General features: G+C 46.4%; 1 protein-coding gene across 4 annotated transcripts in view; it reads left to right on the forward strand.

Moving 5' to 3' along the window:
* The first annotated feature begins 961 nt into the window (after positions 1–961).
* LOC104694011 overlaps positions 962–23,402 on the forward strand; it is a 44,711-nt gene continuing 22,270 nt past the window's right edge. Inside the window, exon 1 of one of the 4 annotated variants that reach the window (XM_039555132.1) lies at positions 962–1,045. The gene's annotated coding sequence lies outside the window, so the exon portion shown is untranslated. Of the gene's footprint in view, positions 1,050–23,402 lie in introns of all 4 variants that reach the window. The other 3 variants (XM_039555134.1, XM_039555135.1, XM_039555133.1) reach the window with 3 other exon arrangements.

The raw sequence follows: 23,402 nt of genomic DNA on the forward strand, positions 1-23,402 counted from the left end.
ATCACTCAAAAAACCCCTTGAATGTGAGCAATTCTGATCAGGGACCCTCCTTTTAACATGTGTCACCAGTCCAGAATGTGCCTGTTCAGAACGAGATGAACACACACACACGTACAAGTCTGGTAACAGGACCCAGCTCAATCTAGTATTACATTATAAAGCCAGTGAACTGCGGCACTTAATCCTAGAAACAATCAACATAACCATTAATTTGCCAAGTCCGTACTGACTGAAAGGGAAGAGGTTCAAGCTGTCATAGTTATCCCTAAAATGAATGGTCAATTAAAACAGTTGTAAATGCAGGATACAATTCGTATTCCTATGCCCAGGAACAGGGATAAACGGAGGTGTTACCCCTGTGCTGGCTTTATTCTCAGAGCAGCTCCCCTCTTTCCAGAGACTGCCCGTCACGTGTAAGAGCCTGTGGAGGCTGATGCAGGAAGATAGTCAAGAGAGTCACCAGAGCCGAGCTTGCTGTAGGACAAAAGAACGTGCGATCTGTGACCGGAGATAGGGACTCCCGAGGTGGCCAGTCTAAAGAAAAGCTACGGATATGGAAAATGAGGGATCCCAAGCACTGTAAGAGGAAGCCGAGGGCTAACCTAAACCCAGCTCGGAACTGCCCGGCCCTCTGGGGAAGGAGGGGCGCAGGGCTGGGGAGAAGGGCGGGCAACGAGAGACGAGCGCACTAAAGCCGGGGCTGCGGGGCCGCTTCCTCCCGGCCCCGCGAGGACCCCCCGCCCTGTCCCCTCAGCACCGCCTGCTGCCGGCCCCGCGGGGACGCCCCGCTCCATCCCCTCAACAGCGCTCGGGGCGGGGCCCTCCGGGGACCCCCCGCTCTGTCCCCTCAGCCCGCTCGGGGCGGGGCCCTGAGGCCGGTACCTCGCCCGAGCCGCGCCCGCCGTTGCCGCGGCGACGGGCTAAGCTGGGCCTGCGAGCGGCGGGCGCCGGGGGGCCGGGCCGGAGCCGACCCGCGGCTCGGCGCTGCCGGGGCGGGCATGCACAACAAAGGCAGCGGGCGACGCGTCCCGGACGGGCTCCGCAGGTAGGTAGGTGCGGGCGACGGGCGGGCGGGTCCCTCTCGGCAGCCAGTCCCGCAGGATGTGTCCCCACCGCCCTGCTGTGAGGGGAGAGCGACCGGGAAGCGAGCTCCTTCTTCATCCTCAGCCCCGGCCCCGCCGCACCTTGCGGGCGCGGGGCTGCAACAAAGGCAAATGGCTGCGCGGCGGGGAGGGCTGCGGGGCCGCTCATGGAGCGCTTTATGGTTTATCTGTGTGCTGGGTCTCGTTCCCCGGGTCCAGCGGGGCCGCTTGGGTCCTACCGGCAGCTCCGCGCCCAGCGTGGAGACGGGAGCGGGGGATACGCGCTCTTCCCAAGCCCTTCCACACCTGCCCCGGCTGACACCTGCTCGCTGCCGGGGTCCCGCATGTGCCCGCACCCCGCACTCGCTCGGTCCTCGCCGGCAGCGGGGGCTCCGCTGGCGCAGCACGGGCCGGAGCGCTCTGCCCGTGCCCTGGTCCGGATGAGCCCGGCCGCTCGTCCCGGCTCCTAAAACTGCACCCGCAGGGACAGAGAGCTTTGCAGTCGGCAGGATAGAGCCTTGGTGATGCCTGGGGGCTTTTTGTCATGTGCAAGGCGGGATACCGTGTGTTGGTACGGTACTAGGCTGAGTTCGATCGTTGGGAAAGGGTGGCTGGGCAGCACCTGGCTCTTTAAATCTGCGAGGTCCGAGTGGGTAATTTCTTAATTAATTTCCATGTAATTACGAGTCCAAGACGCATTCTCTCAAATTCTTAATAGGTTTTGATACCTGAAGTGTTAGCAAGGGCATCTGTTTGAATCCATAGAGGTAGAAGTTTTACTGCATTATTGAAAGCAGAATTCCCTGGAGGAAAATCTGTAAAATCAACTCGTACCATTTTCATTTACACTGCAGCAAAGCAGCACTGGGTGCATCTACACTTTAGCCTTTCCTAGTCATTGTGGCACTGAAAAGCATTATAAACAACTCTGCTTGTTTGTTGGTATTATAGTAAGGCCTGAGGGCTTGGTAATGGTTTCTTTCACTCATGGCTCTCAAAATGCTTCACAGACATCAATTAAGACTGGGAGCACTGTTGCAAATCTGGGGAGGTTTTATTGATCTCATTTTACAGATGAAGGAGCAGATAAGAGACCTAGAAAGATTTAAGTCAAATCCAGAACCTAGGCACAAATTCCAAATTCCCTATTTAAGGTGCTCTTCCCCACCTTTAAAAAATTTTCTCTTAATTTCACTGGCTGCTCCATGAGGTGTTTTGGGCACTGTCAGGCCACGTATGCTTTGGGATTTTGAGATACTGCTCTTGCATATTGCCAAAAGCGATGTGCCTTTAGTGCCATACTGTTGAGAAGAATGGTTTCTGAGTAAAACAAGTCTCTCTTATTTGGTTTGTACTGAGGTAGAACCCAAGAGCTCTATCCTGGATGAGGATGCATTAGGCAAGGCATTGTGCAGACAGACAGCAAAGCATGCACAGAGCTGATGAGCCAAATACAGAAAGCCTGGGTGTCTGCTGTGGTTTCTTTGATAGCCTCCCTCAAAAAGAGATATGGTCTCTCTTCACTAAGGCCCTTTGAAGGGTATATTTCCAAAAGCAAAATTAGTGGTTCTTATTGTAACTGCAACTGCAAAGACTCCTGATCCTAGCCTGGTTTTGAGTCTGTCCGCTTTCTTTCATGGCCCAGACAGGAGATGGACTGTGTTTGAGATCTGGTTCACATCCTTAGGCGGTGCTTATATTGATCTCCTTTAAGGCCTTTAACCAGAGAACCCCAGCTGCAGTCTCAGATTTAAGGCTTGCCTCTGTCTGTAGAGCACTGTACAAGATAGCAATGGTAGCCCCAAAGCATTTATAAAGTTTTAATCTCCTTAAGCTTCATCTGTGTAAGAAAAGCCTACTGCAGACTAGGTGATGATGCACAGCTCCCAGTAGTCACAGAGGAAAGGGAGAGGAATGCTTTTATGGATTTTCTGAGTTTATTATCCATTGCGTGCTTGCTGAGTCTGATTTAGTCTAACAAGATAGTCTGGAAATCCTGGTTTCTTAATATTTAAGTTTGTAGGATATCAAGTTCCACTTCAAATACAGCTTCCCCAACCTCAAACACCTCAGTGCTGGAGGTGCAGGAAGCATTGCTGACTGATGTCAGGCAAGATATGGCATCACAGTTTGTTTCCTTTCCAGTGTTTCAGAGGACAGTTCTTTTAGAGGAGAGACAGCAAGGATAGCTCCAGGGCCTCCATGGCTGGGCATCAGCCAATTACTGTCATATCAGATTAGCTCTATGGCACATCAGCACACATTTATGTTAATACAAATGCAACATGACTGTTCCATAGTATTGATGGAATTATTGCGTTTACAGCCTTATAATATGACTAATTGAAAGGGAGGTTCTGATAACAAAACCATGGACTTCAAAGGTGATTTCTTCTGCAGCTTTTGAATGGGCCAGTTTGGAACTAAGAAATGAACTGCTAGAGGACATATTTTCCATTGATGCAGTTACTCTTTTTGGCAAGCTTTTTGGAAAAAAAACCCTGTATCACAAAAGAAACAGGAAGATCTTAACGGGTTTTTTCCACCTTGCATGATCCTGTTGCAATACAGCCTGTGCTGCTGTAGCTGCTTCTTGGTCTACGACAAAAGCTCTAACCTGCCTGTGTCCTGCAGGAATGTAGCCCTTGGAACCAGCCTGGAGATTTCCTCAGCTGCCACTGCAGTGAGCACATTCTCCTTGTCCAGAGCAGCTTGGCAGCAGCAGTCGTGGGTGTTAGTGAGATGAGGAGGCATCACATGCAGCACTCCATAGCCAGGATTGGAAAGCTGTCCACAGCTTGATGAGTTTCCTTCTCCCATGTCACCTGCCAGCATTCACAGGATGCACCCATTTGTCTCTGGGAATAAACTGGGCACCTCTGGCCAGCATCTCCACAAGTTTTGCAGTCCCTGCTTCATAATTAGCTCAGTCTCAGTTTCCATCTGTTTTTCAGTTTGCAGTGGCCCTCACAGCTGGTTCCTGGCAGCCATTATCACCTTCCAGCACAGGAACAGCTTTAGCTCTGAGTCTTGGGAGGATGGACAGGGCTGGCAGGATCAGTGAGATAAGGGAAAATAACAAAGAGGTAGAAAACAGGTACATGGGCACAGAGAGGGAAGGTGGACTGAGAACATATGTGACAATGAGGGAAAGATGAAGTGACAGGTGGGAGGCACTGCAAATCCTGAGACTTTGTGGGAGTTGCAGACAAGGTGAGATGTGGAGGAAGTCAGGGAGCTCTGCGGCTTGTAGGAACAGGGTGAGAGATGTCTGCTGCCAGGGATGGATTGCATTACAGCTGCCAGCCCACTGCCCAGGCTTCAGAGCTGTTCTGCCAGCCCGAGCCACTGCACAGCTCTTGTTATTTTCCAGACATCCTCCTGTAAGTTACAGCAACAAAGGGTGAGTATCTCCGGGAGCTGCGCGGGAGTGCAGGAGTCAGTAACCTTGTCCATGGTGCCGTCCTTGCTAGGGGAGGGCCCTGGGAAAACCAGTGGCACCACAGCAGGCACCAGCATCAGTTACATGAGGAGGAGTGATTTGCCGCTCAAGGACAGAAAGGACAGTGGAAAGTCTGTGATTTCAGGAATTAGTTATGGAAAGCTGGGATCCTCAGGCTGAGGTAATAAGAATAACTGGAGAATGAGGCAATTCCCATATTCATGAGCTGACAGACTGCAGTCCCTTTGCCAAAGCTCTGTTAAATACACCAAGGGGCAGAGGAGTTTTCTGGCTTTGCTAACAGCTGCTTCAAGGTGAAGCACAAGGGGAAAAAAAAAATCTCCACTGTCTGCTGATATTCACTTTGCCATGTAACATCTCAGGGCCTGGAGCAACTCAGGGCCCTTCGCAGACCTTTTGGAACAGTCTCTTCACATTCTAGAAATAACCTGTTTGGGAATTCAACAGTACCTGTCCTAAGGATTTCTCTCCAGAAAGGGACTAAAGGTTCTAAAGCTTTTGAAAGAAACCCTGTCCTAGACAGGAAGTCAAGGAGCAGCAGTAAATTTTTTCTTATAAAGAAAAAGCGTGGCTTTGTGTTTTTAGCTAGAGAGAGTGTCTACGCCCTTGCCTTCTCTGCTGTTGAAATGCTAAGAGATACGTGTAAGCAAAAATCCATTTTTCCTTTGGGATATGAAGCTTCAGCAGATGGTAGTGGGAGTTTGCAGGCTTGGTTCTTTGTTAGTGCTTGCAGAAGCAGCCTGACACTGCACTAGTTGTGGATGCAATGCTAGAGCTGCTCCAGTCAGACATGGTGCAGCCCATCTTGTGGCTTCCCTGGCGTCTGGGAGCAGTGCTGGCAGTCTCCTGTCAAAAGTAATTTGTTTACCACACAGCAATCCTACTGTTTCAGTAGGCAAGTTTAGGAAGCCAGTTAGCAACTGAAAGATGACAGTGGTTTTGACCACAATCAAGTGATTCACAAGACTCAGAATACACACAGCTGAACTTTTCATGCAAGGTTCTTCCCCAGGAAAAAGGAAATTAAAGACCCTCAGACACTGAGCAGAGACAGCTCCATTCAGACCTAGCACAGAAGTGATACACATTAGTTTCTAGCCTGTTGGAGCTGTTGTGTCATTTATTTGCTGGCTTCCTACCTTGTTGCAAGGACAACTTGCCTACCATTCCCTCTATTCAAGTCTTTGCTTATCTTAAGGATCTTTACATCTCAAGCATCTTTCTCAGTAAGCACACCTTGTAGAGAGGTCTAGAGGCAGAGCAGTGGGTCAGGGTTTGGCTGGAGCGGAATTAGCACCAGCCTTGGCTGGTACTGGATTGAAGCTGAGCCCCCTTGACCAACAGGATATCAGTGCCTGGGGATATTAATCAGCTCTGTGCTAAAATACTGCTGTCACTCATGGTGGTGTGGCTGATCCTTCCAGCCTGCTTCTAGGAGTAGACAGAAGGAACCCCTTCCAAGAGGAGGTCTGTCTTGGAAGACCCTTTTCAAGAAATGCTTTATGAGTGCCGGGGAGGTGACTGCTTCTCATAAAGGATCGATAGAGTTTCACTACTAATCTGTGCTGTGGTAGTTTAGACTGAAAAAAACCCCTCAGGCCTGAACTGAGACCTCTCAATTACAAGAAGATGAGAGCAGTCCCTCAGGAGGCCTGGTTTGCGGTACTTAACTGTTTTGCACTGATGTGCCCCATTTTTTACCACAGCTGTTGCAACAGCTCTGTTCTCTGTGGACAATCAGGGCTCAGGTTTCCACAACACAAGATAACCTGTCAGTAAGCCCCAGTGTGGCACTTCTCCTCCTATTTAAGGGCTCAATTTTAAGGGAAGTTGGCGCTTTATGATTGCAGAAGCCGTACGTGCAGTGGGGAGACCTCACAAGACAGTACTTCAGCTTTCCTTAAAGCTCAGTATCACTGAAAACAAGCATCAGCCAAAGTCACAGGAAAAAAGAAAAAGAAAATCTGTTTTTGAAAGAGGAATGGGTAGGCATGGACTCCTTTGTACTGATAAGCAGAGTGTGAGCTGATCAGCTTTTTAAGATTAAGGTGCATAGCTTGCTTGTTTGATCTGCCACTGGAGTTTCGGAACACCTTCCAACAGGTACAGGAAGAGTAGATGTCTCCTTCCTGGCTCTGAGAACCAGGTCTGCTAACTCAACAGCCAGTCCTGTCTTTCGGTGAGGATCCTCTGCCCTTTATTCTGGGTTCTGTCCTTACCTGGGTACCACAGAGCCACCTTCCCAAGGGAGACAGTCATTGCTTGTCTACACAGTGCTGCAATATTTCTGGTCACATGCAGACAGTGGAGCAATAACTCTGCAACACTTTTTGTTCTGGCTCTCAGCACACTCCTCAGGCTTTTCTTCATTCCAGCAGTAGCTTGAAGTAAATCCATAAAACAGAGCTAACCCAGCCAGAAGCTGCAGGCACTAGCATAGCCCACAACCACATCAGCAATCCTGTTCATGCTTACAACAGTGCAGCATACATTAGTGTGTACCTTGGATATCTTTTTGTACAGGATGGCTTTTGACCTCCATGGGAAGAAGCTCCCTACTCCCCCTGGCCTGTCCAGAGAGATGAGAGTCAGGAACTTTATTTCCTCTTTGCCTAAGAGCCATTCTTTTACCTGTATCTCACCTCATATAAAGACCGTCAGAGCACAGTCCTTTTTGAGTGAAGTAATTTTCAGGTCAAAACTCCAGTTATGCCTTAAGCTAACACTACCTTAAAGAGCAATCCCTTTGAAGGATGTATAAATGCCATACAAATCAACTCAAAGTTCTTGTAATAGGAAAGGCAGATGAGATTTATATATCTGGAGAGATGGTCTGCTACTTTCAGATGGAAATTAGAGAAACAAGGCAGGTTGGCTCCTAGGTAGGTACTTATTAAGGGGCAGATTTCCATTTGCTTTCCTTGCTGGATTGTTTTGAAAGATGCGAGCACCTATTTTTGGTGAAATGTTGAAGCACATTCTGTGATAATATGGCTGTGACTTTTAAGGTGCTGAAGACGTTTAAGAATGAGGCTTTTGTGCTGTTCACTGGTGAATCTGAACATGGTTACAAATGCGGATATGTGTTAATAAAGTGGCTGAACTTTTGAAAGGCATACTGAGGTAAGGCCAGGTCAACTGAGACCTCCACTTTTCCAGACAGTGAACAAGATCATGGTATATCTGGAAATACAACTCTTAGTCCATGGTTCCACCTGCAGGACCATAGTACATCAATTTGTAAAATAGCATTAACAATCCACTTTGGATTATCTCTGTAGATTACCATAATTATTGTATGGTAAACATGTCCATGTGGAAGAGCCCTCGGCAGCACTGTGCATGTGCAGACTGGCATTTGCCACACATGGTATTTAGCAGATGCATCATCCTGCTGACATAGGCATAGCTTCTGTAGGTGGAAGCCATGCACAGGGTGTGGTGACAGGAGGAAAGAGGTTTGTAAAGGTGAAAGCTGGACAAGCATGCTGAGATCAAATCTTTTGCTACACACCATCTACAGAACTTCCCCAGATTGATGTGTTACATCCAATGCCTCTCTCCTTTATGGCAGTTTCCAGCTCCTCAGCCCTGTGAACCAAACTTTGCATTTGCAGCCCCATGCCACTGGCTATCACCATCACTTGCCTCTCTGGGTGCCAGTGTGGCAGCTGCACCGCTGCCTCACGCTGCAGTGCTGGGTGGTTGGACACAATGCTGTGTGCAGTGATGAGGGATGGGCTTCCTGTGCTTCACACATCTTCCACTCGATGGGAATCAGGTGCTCAACTGAGCTAAGACAGCGCCTCGGCTGTGGGATAGTGGGGTCTCACACAGGGTCAAGGTACAGAGGTTTGGGCAGTGAATGCTGCTTCAGGTTGAATTCCTGCTTTATAGCACAGCTCCAGCTCATAACACAGGACTGGAGCAGAGCTGTAATGGGAGGGCAAGTGGCTGTGACTGTGGGGCAGGTGATAGTCCTCCTTCAGCTTCTTCATCAGGGATGTGTGTGGGTCAAAGGATAAGGAGTTTATAGGAAAGCACAGAAAGATGGGTTGAGAGCCTTATCCGGCAACAGAATAGCAGAAGGTGCTCTCTGGCAGGAAAAAGCATTTCTTTAGCAACTAAGAGAGTGTGTAGCAGGGGTGCCTGTGTTTAGGAGTGGGGAGGAGAGAGGAGTTAACAGGAAGGCAGCAGGGTAATGCAGGGGAGCAGGGAACAGGCAGGATGAGGTCACAGCCAGAGCTGATGAATGGCAGTTGTGTGTTGGCTTGGGAAGTCCTTAAGTGGGAGCCCCACATACAAATGTCTGGAGCTTTTGAAAGTCAGCACATCAAGCACCAAAGCAGCAGGTGTGCAGCATGACTCCACATGAGGAAGAGCAAGCAGCAGAATGCCTGGTTCCTAAAGAGGTTCTGCTCTTACCCTGCCCTATCCTCTCTGCCCATTTTGCCATTCCTGCTGCTGTTGGAAATACATAGCATCTGGAAAAAGCAATGCCCTTGTACAGTGCCTTTGGCTTCAGGAGAGTTCCTACAGCGTTGAATTCGCCCCATAGATTTTAATTACTCTCCACTGTGATAGTAATGAGAGCCAGTGGAATTGTACTGATTTTATTTCCTTTTAATTTGTTATGATGCTCTGGATGCAGATTAACTTTCCTAGCTCGATACATTTATTGATCCATCCTGCCTCGTGTTGCAGTAAATGGCTTGAAGAGGCAGCTGATTTCACTGTAGCTTCTCCTGGTAGCTCTGTACCACATGCAGTGTCCTCCTCGCTCCTGCAGTAGCCAAAATCATGTATCTTTGCTAGCTTCTGAGCAGGTTTTTTTCATCCACGTAAATGAGGATAAACACTAGCCTAGGGTACTGCTTCTCTATATGCAATAGTCCAGCTTCCTTTCTGTTTGATGTACTGACTATGAGGATTGATTTGTGATCATTTGGTGCAGATGAGCCTACTCCTAGGCCCAGCACACAGGGATGGTCCTCACTGACTGGAACTGTCCTGCAAGGAGAGGAGAGCTGCAGTCAGAGGTGTCTTCCAGCAGTGCTCCTTCAAGTACACATCTGTCCAGGAAGCCTTTGGCAGTGGCCAGCCTCCTGTCCCCATGCCCATGCCCCTGCTGAGCGTGGCTGATGGCCACAAAGTAGTTGCGGGGTGTGGAGCAGCAGGAAGACTCTTAACTTCACAACCTTCCTCCCAGTGAGGGAACCTGACAGCAAAGCTGCTTGTGTTGGACTACACCCTACTGAGGGATCCTCCTCCACTTTATTTGGAGAAAGACCCAGCACTCCTAGATGCAAAGTATTTAATGTCTTTTTTTCTCTACTCTTACATCACTGAAGTTATAATGGGGATGAGCCTGAGTTCTCTCCGTACAAAGTTCTAACAGAGGTTGAGATCAGGAGGCTAATTGTAACAGGCATGACTGCAAGATAATCTGCAGTCTCATTAGCAGGAATTTGCTCCACAGACTCAGTGACACCCCTGGCTCAGTGGAGCCAGGCTGGGTGTGCCAGTTCATTGGTGCAAGTGCATGGCCAGCCCCAGCCTGGAGCCACCTGCTATCTCTGCACCACACAACCTGCTGCTCCCAGCTGCTGGTGGCTTTCTGGGCCTGGCTGCAGACCTGGTGCTCCACCTAATTGAGTCAGCTCACAGAGCAGTGCAGTGCTTGGAAGCAGTAGGGGCTTCTGTTCCCCATGGCGTTCCTATCCTACATCATCTTGGATAGGAGAGATCCAAAGAAGAAAGAGAAGTTGGACTCAGCAGTCCTGCATCCCTCCACGTGCCAGCCCATTGACATAGACTGCAGCAGGAAGCCTCGTGTTCCAAGGCTCATCTTAGAAAGCTTCCTTATCCTCAGCCATGCTCGAAACACTACTTTGTGGTATTCTAACTTTGTGTGTCCTTACAGCATGAGGCTGCTGTGCCACTCAAGTCCAGAGGGACACTGACTGCATTGCATGAGTGTCACATCATCAACCAGAGGCCATCGGGTGTACAAGTGCAGTCATTGCACTGCCAATGAGTAGCCCAGCAGCTCAGTGATTATTATCTGGTTGCTGATGGTGGTTATCAGTGCCTTGGAGGCATTCCTTGGAGCAGAAACTGAACCTAGGCCAGGGTAGTTTTGCCTGAAATTAAAGTCTGAACAGTCCCTTCAGATGTGAAATGTTACTTGCTTCTCTTGCAAAATAGTCCACCAGCTCTGTGCACAACTTAAATGCACAGGAACATGTGTACTGACCCTGCAGCACTGGGCAGGATAAAGCAGTGAAGAGGTAAATATCAGTTTGTCATGTCACGTCACACAGCTGTCTCCAGGACTTAGAAGCCTATATGCAATTAAAGCAGCCAGGCAATTAACATGAAAACAGTTGAGTCTGGTCTTAACCTAGTGCATGTCAACATGGCTGTTGCAGCTGCAAGGAAGCCTCAAATTTATCTGAATGGGCTTGCCCTTACACCCTTTATCTCTACCTTGCAGAATATGCATTTCCAAACTTTGTCATGTGTAATTTGTCCATAGAAGCATGGTGGCAACAATCTTCTTTTTTTCTTGATCTCCAAAGATATCCTGTGCACCTACCTGCCAATATCCTGCTTATGTGGGCCCCAGAACAGTGAGGAACTGCTCTCACCAGCTTCATGGAAGATACTGGGCAAAATATTTGGAAAATGCTTTATGGAAGATCAGAAAATAGCATTAAGCAGAAAAACTGAGGTAAACTGGGGCACAGTGAAAAGTCAGATACAGAGGATTAGATCCCAAACCTCATCATCCTAGGGAGTTTGGGGCAGAATCCTGCAGACCCTCAGCCATGGACACCCATCATGCATTAGCCCAGCAGTGTCACTATGTCCTTGTACCTGGCAGCACTTCCTCAGGATACCTGGCATTCATTTAGGAGGAGCAGAAGCTTTGGGGCCTAGTGATTCACCAGAGGAGGTGCCTATGCTGTCTTAGGCAGAGCAGTACAAATACACATTTTTGGCTTAGTTCCACCATATCCTCAGAGAAAATAAAAAAAGCATTTAGCTTTTCTTTCTGCTGTATAGACAAAGCCAGGTTTCACACTTAGCTGGGCCATCAGTGACACTGATGATGAGTGTGCCTTTAGTACACCACCACTGAAGGCAGAACTGGAAGAAAGACTCTTTTGCTCCCTCACTTGTACCCCAGGGAAACATATGTGTCTCTTCAGGCAACTTACAGACTCTTTTGTGATCCCAGCCAGTCCAGTGTCCCCAAAATTCTAGCCAACTCAATTTCATCTGTTTTATATCTCTTGGGTTAAAAAAGCCAAAAGAACAAACAAGCTTAAGAGAAATATCAACGTTTTCCTACTCTTGATTTACACCATTTGCCTTCCTTTCTGTCTGGAATGAGAACTAGGCTGCTTTGTGCCCTTCTCTAACTTTCTTTCACTGTTTAGGCTGGGAAATGAACTCTATCCCAGCCAAAACCAGGTGTATGTTTGAACAGGCTTCAGCTTCCCCCCTTCCCCAAAAGGGTTTGCATTGAAATTGACTTTTTATATCTTCCTGAAAAAAATGGGTTTGTATTGGAACCAGTGAAACTCTTGCTTCCCTACTTCTTTTGCAGTCCCTACCTCACAGAATCACTTGAAAGGAAACAACATTTCCTCCAGGATTTGGGGTTTTGTGGTTTTTGTTGTTGGTTTGGGGTTTTTTAATAATAAAATCCTTTACTCTCACCTCCCAGTGGGAATTCCCTGAAGTACTCTCACCTGAGTGTACCTCAGGGACTATGCCTTGCTTAGAAAAAATGCTATAAGTACCAGCTGGTCTCCTGAAGGAACAAAGAAAAGGAAGCCACATAGCAACTTCTGTTGTCTGGCAGGTCAGAGGGCCACTGTGCCTCCTAAACCAGCTCCCAAGGCAATTGTGCATCATCACCAGCCAGGTGCCCTTTCCAGAAGAAAACAGATGACTGCTTAAAAAAAAAAAAAAAAAAAAAAGAGAGAGAGAAAGAAGGAAGAGAAGAAAACAATGATGAAAGGTCAAAAGCAGCTGCTTTTGACAGAACCGCACACACAGTTATGCAGGGTAAAGAGAGGCATGTATGGGTCATGGACTGGTCTTCTGATACCACAGTCCTGTCCTTGCCCACATACCTGCATTTCCTTGCCGCTTCAGAGGGGAAGGCACAGTGTCCCTCAAGACAGCTGGGCCATGCCAGCTTGTGCTCAAACAGTGGCTTGGAGCTCTCATACTTGAGCACAGGTCTCAGAATTAAGTTAATTTCAAGTAATTACAGTTCAGTTTTAGGAAACCTTACCTGACTTTCCTTGGTTCTCAGAGACTGAGAGTTCTTGCAGATGCTGGAAGGTAGTTTTATTTTGGCCTCTTACAGATAATAGAGCTGAAAGACAGGAATTGGAATGTCTTGTCTGGGGAGATCTGGGACCAGACATCAGTCTCATATGTTACCAAGTTAACAGTTTGTTCACAGCATCTCCCATTCACATTGTTTGTTCACAACATCTCACATGCAGCTGTGAGAGTTACAGTATTTGCTTCATTCACACACTTCAGAATGAGAAGTCACAACTTCAGTTTGTGGCTTCTCCAAATGATCTTAACCTCTGTCCACAAAAAGCTCAGCAGTGTAAATCAATGTCCTGTGACCTCCCACAGAGAGGCTATTAACAGACAGCAGGAAGAGAAAGTGCTGCCTCCATTTCAAGGCAAGGGCAAGTTGGCTTTAATTTTTAAAACACTTTCACAAGTGATTGATGAAGCAGTATTTTTGGAGAGGAGAGCAAACTGGCAGTCTTCTGGTGCTATGTCAAATGTCTCATGATGCCAGTGGTACATCAGAGTACCTTTACCAGCATACTTCAGACACTGAGGCCTTGCTAAAATCATCTGCTCTGGCTGAAGCAGGAATGGCATCTGAAAGTAAAATCTGGCTTGAGGAAATAAGCAAGGCATCGTGATCTCTGTATTCATTGGGATCTTAAGTCAAAGGCTGTCTTGTGTCCAGCTGTCTCAATGATCTAGAGGTGCTGTACCATCAGCACCTCACAAATTCCTAGGTACCTGGTGGGAGACAAAGGAAAGCAATGCAAGCTGGAGCTGAGAACAGATCTGGCTATGAGGCCAGTTTCCATCATCACCAGCTGGAAAGAGACAAAGTGATGGACTTCAGGGAAGGTCTGGAAATGTGGATAGTGGAGACCCCATACCAGCAGCTGGGAAGCAGGAGCATGTTCATTGCATTTATCAGGTTCTCCTCTTTCTTTATTAACTACAATTCCTCTGACCTCTGCAGGAGGACATACAGGAAGAAGAGTATCGGCCATCTTATTACAGTGCCTGATTTTGTTGCTGCTTTACATGTTTATAAAAGGTTTTGCCATTGACATCAGTGGAGTTGAAAAAGAGCTCAAGTGGGACCAGATTAAGTTAGCAAGATTCTGTTCCAGGGCTTCTGACATGCTTCCAAAATCCAGCCTTGCCTCTGCCCAGGCTGTGGGTAATTTGATTCTGCTGATGCTGACAAGAGCCCCGAGCAACAGCAGAGATTGCACCTCAAGATCTGCATACTCAGATGGTAGTGCCTATTTCTTAGCGTACCAGGCTGATTTATTTTCATACATAATGATCAGAAAAGCAAGCCAACACCCTCAGACATCCCTAGCTTGTGGTGAATATTGAAAAGCAAACATGATTCCAGTAAGAATTGTGAAAAATGGAGCCATTATATTCTGCAGAAGTTGATGGCTGAAGCAGAATGTTTCATGCCCTGGCAAATATCAGTGACATTAGCAGGCTGGCTTCCATTTGAGAGATGTGGGTGATTTTCACAGCCGGATGACATCAGCACCAGGAACCAGGGCCTCTCCCTTCACATGGAGAAAGCCCTTCAATCTTTAACTAGCCAATCTTTGACTTCATCTTATTTAACGATTTTAGGCACTGTGCAGTGCTAAAGAGGATCTTGCTGAGCTCCTATTACCTCAGCAACAGCTGATATGTAATGAATTATTCAAGACAAGCCAGTTCCTTCATCAATTTTAATAAATCAAGTTTTCCACCATGTTCTCAGCAGTGCTGCTGGCTGGGATATGATGAGGTAAGCCCATTATTTCTTGGGGCCTTTTTCGTTTGGTCCAGGTTTACATAACTGAGGGCCTTGATAACAACCGAGGGATTAGCAGCAGACAGTGCTAATTTGGGGTAGATCTACAGTGAGCAGAAGAGACAACAGAATTCCCCCATCTCTCAGGAGATCACAAAGCTGTCTTTGCACAGGGAAGATGGCTTTGCATCTACAGAAACAGACTCAGCTGCTACATGCTGACCCCAGAGCAGGGTGTAGCCCTTCAGGCAGATGGCCTGGACACCACAGCAGCTGAGAGGGCACTTACCTTCTTTCACACAGACTCAGTCTCATGGAATTGTTCCTGCGCCTCTAATATTTCTCCTGAGCAGGCACATTGTGGTGTTTATGAACCAACCCCATTTAGGAAGTACCTGTGTGGATCAGCCATCAATGTAACACATGCACACATTGCCAGGCACAACTATTAATGCATACACAACTACTAATGTAAACACAAGCAGCATCTCTCCTACACTGCAGAAATCCCATCCAGGCTGTTGATAAACTTCACAGAGCAATAGCTCCCACCGAGCTGAGCTGGTGACTGTGGTAAAGCATCTTTCCCTGAGCTTCTGCTCAAACTCAACAACAGAAAATGCTTCCTGACATTGAAGCACTTGTGGCACTTTCTCTACATCTCTTGAATAGCCAGGAACACACTTCTCTCTGTTCATTATCAACCTCAAAAGTGCTCATTCTGTTTTTTGCTTCTCTCCTGGCCACATGGGAACCAAATTCATAATGGAGTCAAAGGCAAAAAGGTGCTCTACATCTCCTGTAGAATTTAATTTTATTACATTGTGCTGCACTGCATAAAGAGGTGAGAAAGGAGGAAATGGGTTTTTCTCTTCTCCTCTGTAAACTGCAGGTTACTTGGGGTAGGGTATTTCTCCAGCCTGGGCTTTGTAGAGAATGTAACACTTACGGTCCTTATCTCTCCTGTACACAAGACATGCAGTTTGTACTGGAGAGAAGCAGAGCGTTCAGCCCAAACCCATTTCTACTGTGGCTGCAACCAGCTCTGACTCTTCCTGTATTCAGAGAACTTACATTGTCATGAGGACATGATCAGATAGCTGCACTTTACAGCACATGCAAGGAAGGCAGAAATCTCCATAGGTGCTTTTGTCATAATGTATTTTAGGAGAGGGAAGATGAATTGCTGAGGAGGAGAGAGGCTGGACATAAGCAATGCTAAGAATGAATTGCTTACAGTCCTGGTGATAAATTCAGGCACAGGTTAGTTCCAGAGCATCTAACCTGCAACATGTCTGTGGTGCATCTCATGATTGTGCTGCTGGTGAGACATCCAAGCACAGCAATTTATCCACAGAGCTGGCATCAAGGCTCAGTTTGATTGATAGATGAAAGACAGACCTTGCTAAAGGAAGGTCACAATTATGAGAGATTTATTGATTTGCTCTTTGGGGATGGATCATAAAAGAATAGCACCTAATTGTGAGAACTATGAGGGTGGCTCCTCCCAGTGTATTAAATAGCAATAGCCATGTATCTGTGTTTCAAGAAGTGGGAGGGATATTTGCAGATCCTGCAACCATTGCACCTGCTGGCTCTTCAAGTCTGCCTCACACAGACATAGGGCTGTTTCCCATGCCCAAGCCATTCCCACTAATCATCACAGCCCCCACTTCATTTTTGGAGTGACACCATGCTGTTTTTAGGACTCAAAGTATTTCAGCTCCTTTATACCATCATTAATCCTGAAGCTCTTTAATTCTCCCTATATCTTTTTCCCCCCTTATCAGTTTTGCGCAATTCTTAGCTTGTCATTTTTATTTACTTCTTTCCCAGTGTTTACACACATAACATGCTTGTTTTTGCTTTCCCAATAAACAAGAATCCTGGGGTTTTTTCAAACCAATGTATTTACTTTCCTCAGCCACAGGATTATGGCTATTTGAACATATAGGGAGGAAAAAAAGTTCCCAATTATCATTTGTATTTTTCTACTCAAATTTCCCTTTATTACCTGGCTCAGTTGTTTTCAGCTCTCTGAAGCTGACATTTTAGAGTTGTAATGAGGGATAATTGGTTTGTACTGGGCTCTGTTTGCACACAGCAAATGTAACTGTGGAGTGATCATTGGTAACTAAGCAACCAGTTATGTGTTATTTCTATGATCAATTCCTTGTTATCTGTCAAGATTAAGTCTAACACAGCACGCGTCCACAAGGGATACAACAATTTGTGGAGCTAAGAACCCATCATCTAAAAGACTAAGAGCAACAGCAGCACATGGCTCCTCACTTACTTCCCTGACTGCAGTCTCTTAGAGACACAAAACCTTTCTCTTTCAGTGGATGGGAAAGCTTAATGGTCTTAGAGTCTTGATGGTTAATGCAGAAGAAGTTCATTGGTTGCCACATTTTATTCCTGCAATGCAGGCAGTGACAGCCAACCTATATTTACCCTTTATCTGTTAAAGCAAGTTGTTAATACTCAGAGGCTCTCTTTGCTATTCAGAAGGCCACATGTGACAGACTTGAGTTGCTTTGCTCCTACATCCTAGAAGGTCACCCAGCAATGGTCACTGCAGGGGAACTTCAAAAACCCTTGAATTTCTACTCTCATTCCATGTCAACATTTTTTTCTTCTTTTTAACTGTGGGTAATACTCAGCAACTTCAAAGGCTTGGAAAACTCCTAGTCAGGAAGCAAGCAAGGATGGACATCTCTGGGAAGGAAGGCGAGGTAGAAGCCAGGCAACGTGGGCAGGTTGAGACAGTAACCTTGGAAAAGGAGCACAGTCCCATTGCACCTAAACAGGAAGGGCAGAGTGGGTCCCATAACTGTATCTTTTTTCACCCAACAGGCCTCAGAGAAATCTGTAGTACCAACACAACTCTGATGTCACCCAAGAAATAAAGCCAAGCAGATCAGGACAAGCACACACAGAGCCTAAGCCAAGTAAGGGCCAAGGCAAGAGCTTAAATGCAGCTCCCAGGCCAGTGGGTGGCAGGAGCAAGAGTGGAGGTCCTGGATGAAGCTGGTCAAGGTAATTAGAGGCAGCTGTACAACACTCCTCAGCCTAAGCTTCAATCTGCTCTGCTACCCAAATTCTGTTCCAGAGGAATCACTAGGAGACATTTCATATAAAAGAAATCCATTTTAGCTTCATGCAGGAAAGAAAACGTGGTCCATCTGGAGCGGGTTGTAACAACTCTTCCATCACTGTCTATCTACAGCAAATGTTACATGGTGCTTAGAAAGAAATCTTTAGAAGCTCCATCTCCAGACTCAGTTTGCAACTTATCCTTGTTGCTGCTTGCTGAAAGGAGCCATATGGATTTTGTACTGAACATTGCATAAATGCTAATATGCAAGTATATTTAGAGGTGGCATATGGGTAATAGTAAATGGAAATAAGTGGGTTTTTTGGTTCAGATTACACAGCCAAGTTCAGTGAAACAGATGTGCCAGTGGGTTAGCCAGGAAGGTTCATTATCTGGAGTCCCAGGTTCAGATCTTGATACGGGTTTTTTCTGCACTTGCTTGTGCTGGCTGACTTTTTCAACAGAACTAATGTTTGCCAGCAGATGTAGAAAATCTTGAAGACTTCAGCCATTGTAAAAAAAACCCACAACATACAGTCTGATCTGGATTATATTTTAGACCAGTCACAGGCAGCAATCTTTATTCTCTGGGGTCCTGTAGGTACAAAGGTACCTGTCAGAGTTATTTGCATCAATTTAGAAAAGTTACATTGTAGTCTAGTAGCTGACAGAAGAGCCTGCTATAGCTAGTAGATGTAGGAGATTGTTTCACTTTTTTTTTTTTTTAATCCTTGCAGAACACCAGAAAGTCCTGGGTATGTGGGAGTTTGTGGGCTTCAGTGCCCTCTCTTTGAGGGAGGGTGACACGATTCATACTGGCACAGTGTGTCACAGCTCCTGTTGTGCCTGCCCCAGTCAGGGAGCAGGAACTTCCTCTCTGCCCAGGCAACAGGTATTTGAGCTGGATCTGAAAGTTCTGGACTGAGTCCCATCTGGCATCAGATGAGCTGATATCTGCACAGTAACTGGCTGTGTTAAATAATCTCCTATTTCACTCTTTTCTGTTTTTCCGTGTTTGCGGAATTTACTCATGGAGCCTCAAGCAAAAAAAAAAAAATCCAAGTTGAGATAGAAATTTCTCATGAAGCTGTAGATAAGGCATCCCCTTTGATGATAATACTACAATTTTATCTACTCTGATTAAAAGGTTAATTAGATTTAGACCTCCTATGCACAAAGGAAAAACGACAGCATCCTGACAGATTTTAACAACTTGCTCAGAGGTTGTCTTACAGCTAATCCACTGTGGTCACTCCAGTTCCCTCTTCTGTCACAGCCTGCTGCCTCTTTTTTACAGCCTTGCCTGCACATTAAACAGCAGCCATAAAGCATTTTGCCACTGGTCCTGCCAGCTGATGAGTCCTTTTTAAAGCCTACTCATTGCATCGCGTGCATTTCTCTTTGCATAGGGAAGTAGTTAGCTTTGAATGTCACCCAGTCCTATGGAGGCAAGTGGGAAGATGGATTATATTGGCAGCAGTCCATCCATCTGTTCATCTGCCAACACTAATGTTTAGCTTTTCAAGCTCCCAGTTGTCTTAAATAATGCTGACCTACAGGATCTGGGGTGGGAAAGGTCACGTAGCTCATTTAGTCTTCCATTTCTTAAGTGGTAATTAAACTTTCTGAGGTGTTATAGCTCCATGCAGGGATCGTTGATGGCCAGTACTTACGAGGTTGAGGTTAAATTCTTTCCTGAGATGCTGTGTTGCATGAGACTCTTACCATGATGTTGGCTGCAGCATTTCTACTGTATCTTCTCAGAGTACTCCTTAAAGAAGGTGTTTACAAAGGATTCATGTCTGTTTCCCATGAGGGATTAGATGTCTGCATAGACAATGTTTCCTCTTTTTGATTGATATTATGAAGTTGTATCAATAGAGTGGTTTTGCTTCCTTGCTGTGGAGTGTTCAGCTTTGGGTAGGTGTGTACACTTTGTGACAGCCACCAAGGCTGCACACATTCGGTGCTGTGTTACTATGAGAAAACCCTGGCTGGTTGCCCTCAGCTCTGCCTTGCTGCTCTTGGTTCAACTTTTAGCACTACTTTGGTAAAATAAATGTGCATGCAAGGGCTGTCATCAGCTACTATGATCTGTGTCTTATTTTTTCCTAGTTGTGAAAAAATAAAGGTTAACAAGAATGTAGTGACCTTCATTAGGCTCTTGGAATATTTTACAAAATGGCGTGGAAGTAATGATACCTAACTCAGGCTGTGAGAACCCAGAGTTGGTTGGGAGCTGCCAGCTTCAGACCCTGCAGCAAGTTACTGGCATAAGAAGTGACATGGAGTGTCTTGTGATTCTGGATCCGGGGTGGGTCTTCACACTTAATGTCATGAGGTCTATATGATGTCAATATTCAAGACCAGCAGCACATGGAGAAGGGATCTGATTCAGTATCCTTCTCCCTCACTCTCTTAGGAAGAGCTGCAAAATTGCTGCATTTATTCTTAATTTTCTTCAGCGTGTTACATGTGCAGTTGCAAACCTGCACTGCATAAAGATGGAGCTTGCACAAAGTATCCAGTACATTTGAACAAACAAAAACATTTTCTTACAGCTGGCTTTAAGCAAAGGGGTGTGTCCTGCCTCCTCTTCCATCACCTTTCACGATAGTGTAGGGTCTGGTAGAAAACCAAAAAGAAAGAGTCCCATGGCAATATTGATAAGTTAGAATATATAGATGTGGTTAGGAATATCCCAAGAGTACATGTGTTGGTATTAATCAGTCTTGGAATTTGTTTCTTAATGATGACTTTAAAACATCTCCAGTAAGCCATGCATGACACGATGTGTCTGGGGGAGACTCGTGTGTGGTGAGAAATCCCATGGATCTTTACTGCCTCCAGTCTGATCTCTCCAAATCCTGTTCCTGTGGGGTCACCTGGGAGTTAATGCCCAGCTGGGGCCAAATACAGCCCAGAGTGATTCTCCTATCTTGAATGCATCTGATGTGTTTTTAAGTCTTGATATTGTGACCTGAGAAACCTTTGGTGACCAGCTGTTTAGGGCAAATCACATTTGGAAAGCTGTCCTGTGGAATGTGTGCTCCTCCCAGCATGCTGGGATTTGTCTCTAAAGACATTTCCCCATGCATCTCCAAGTGGAAGAACCCAGAGCCCAGTGCAAATGCCATTTCTGCTCAGCCCTAAGCTGCCCTGGGCAGTTCACTGCCTGTTGTGTCTCTGCAGTCACAGAATTGTTTGCAGAGAAGTAATAGCTGCAAACGCAGTAGAACAGCAGTTCCCCACAGGCAGAAATCCTATTTCAAGAAGCTTTTATGTTCCTATCACCTTCTGTCTCCCAGTGCAATAAACCAATTCCTGTCCTTGTCTGTTCCTACCAGTTTGTGGTGGTACCTCATTTCTTCCATCCATAGCACTCACAGTACTCCATCCCCTTGCTCCTGGCTGGGGAAAAGGCAGGACACTGCAGCTAGGTCTGTGCTCTCCACCCTGGCCAGCAGGAGGTCAAGCAGAGCACTTAGATGTGCTAATTGCAAGTCACAACATTTCCTACAGGAAAGACATCAGCTGGAGTTTTCTCCAGCCATCAGTGTTCCTAAAGCCTCTCAGACAGGCAGGCAAGAGGAGATAGAAAAAGAAAGTCCAAGTAATTTCCATAGCTAATTGAAATGGAGGGGAAGGGAAGAGGTGCAAATCCAACTTGAAAGGGCAGCCTTTGCCTTTGATAATCAACTGGGAAAAACAACTTACTGGAGCATTGAAAAATATGAAACAAAAGCAAATAAGTGATGCTGACAGTCTGATCAAAGGGTTGCTATACAAGAGAGACCCTCTGTCAGTGCTGGTCCGGCCTCCATGTGCTTAGGAACCTTGCCCAGTAAATTCGATGAACAGCTACACGTAGTGTAGAGAGAGGAACTGAATTTTTCTCCTGGGATCTGTTCCTGATGTAAAGTGCTTTCAGACTCTGTAGCACTCCTCGGTGGACTTAGATAAATAGCATCTGTAGAGAAAGAGGGAGTTCCACTGGAGCTTTATCACTTCTTCATTGATGTGTCACCAACCTGAATTAGGAATGATTTTCCCAGAGAAAGGAAGGTCAAAGAAAGAAGTGTTATTTTAGGAAGATGGCTCCTGAGCCCCAAATCCCAAGAACACTTGTGCAAAGTGAAAGGACCCAATTGTGACTGGAGCACAGCCTGTTGTTTCCAGCAGTGGCTTGGTTGGGATGAAAGGTGAAAGCTTTCTCTAAACTGCGCATTGCAAATTAGGAAGCTGAGAGAGAGCCCATGACACCACCTTCAAAGAGAGGATAGCACTGAGCCTCAGGGAAATAGAGCAAAAAACTGCAACAGCGGCTTTTCCATGCTTGAAACGGTTCTGGAGAGGCAAGGGGTTCCCAGTGGCTATCGAAGCAGCTGAATGAAATTGTCACTTGCGATAAGACATCCTGAGAGCTGGGGAAAATCCTGGCTTTGTGCCCACTGGCACAGGTCCAAGTGATTTCACTGGAGCCAAGATTGTTATTCCGTATATGAAATGAATTGCCAGAGTGAAGCTGCAAAAGTAATGCCTAGTACTGAAATCTACTTGCAACACTGCACCTCTGCACCAGAGCACTGCTGCAAGCAGGAGTGTTTGCACTGGCTCTGGAGAACACTGTGCTGTTCTTGTAGGAGGCAGGAGGTGTGAAGTGCCACTAAATTCACCAAGTATGTCACATAACTGCCCCTTTGTGGGCAAACTCACTTTTTTTTTTGACCCACTTTTTTTTTTTTTTTTTTTTTTTGCTAGCTTTCCCAGGATTCCCACCAACACCAGGGACTATCCATCAATATCACCATAGCAACAAGAAGTCATTAATGGTATCCTGCCTATTGACAGTCAGAATCTACAGGGTGCTGAGCTGGGTGGCAAGCCATCACCATCAGTTTCAATGAGAAAGGAAAGAGCTCAGGGTCTCTGTGGAATCAATCCTTTCATTCTCCGTCCTCTGCATCTCCCCAGAGAAGTCCTGCATTGTGTAATGGCAATAAGAGACATATTTCTTCCCTTAGCAAGTTCTGCGCAGTGTGTGCTTAGGGGACTGCTGCCAGGAAAAGATGGGGCTGGATTTGTTGCACAAGTAGGGATAAATGTGCCTCTCCTGGGTTTGTTTGCACGGGGCTGTGGTTCTGAGAGACACTTTACATTGCAAATAAGCAACTTATCCTGTAAACCTCCAGGGAGTTCAGAGCAAAGCAGGAGGCTCGGGGGCCAGGAAAGGGGAATGGCAGGCTAAACTGTGCGGAGAGATAAAAGACATGTCATATAATTCTGCTAAATGGTGAAGGAAGGGAAATTCTCAGCAGGTGTAAATTAGCATTGACAAGCGATACTGATTTACACCCAGCTCATGGTCTGGTCCACAGTTTAATCAGCTGAAAAGCATCAGCATCTGAAAGGGAAGGGGTTGTTTAGAGAGGCCCATGGGAGGAGTTGAAAATCTGCAAAAAAGAAGAAAATAAATTCTCCTTGGTAGGTAGGGAAGAGCTTGTGATGTTCCGTGGGACTGATGCAGAGGCAGAGCCTGGCCAGCTGCACCAGCTCCCTGTCAGGACTCCCACTGCCTCATAGTGGGCAACAAACATGGACCTTCTGAGGATACATCCCTCAACTGAGACAGGTGGTGGGCAC

Source organism: Corvus cornix, chromosome 7, assembly GCF_000738735.6.
Source record: "Corvus cornix cornix isolate S_Up_H32 chromosome 7, ASM73873v5, whole genome shotgun sequence".
Classification (NCBI taxonomy): Eukaryota; Metazoa; Chordata; class Aves; order Passeriformes; family Corvidae; genus Corvus; species Corvus cornix.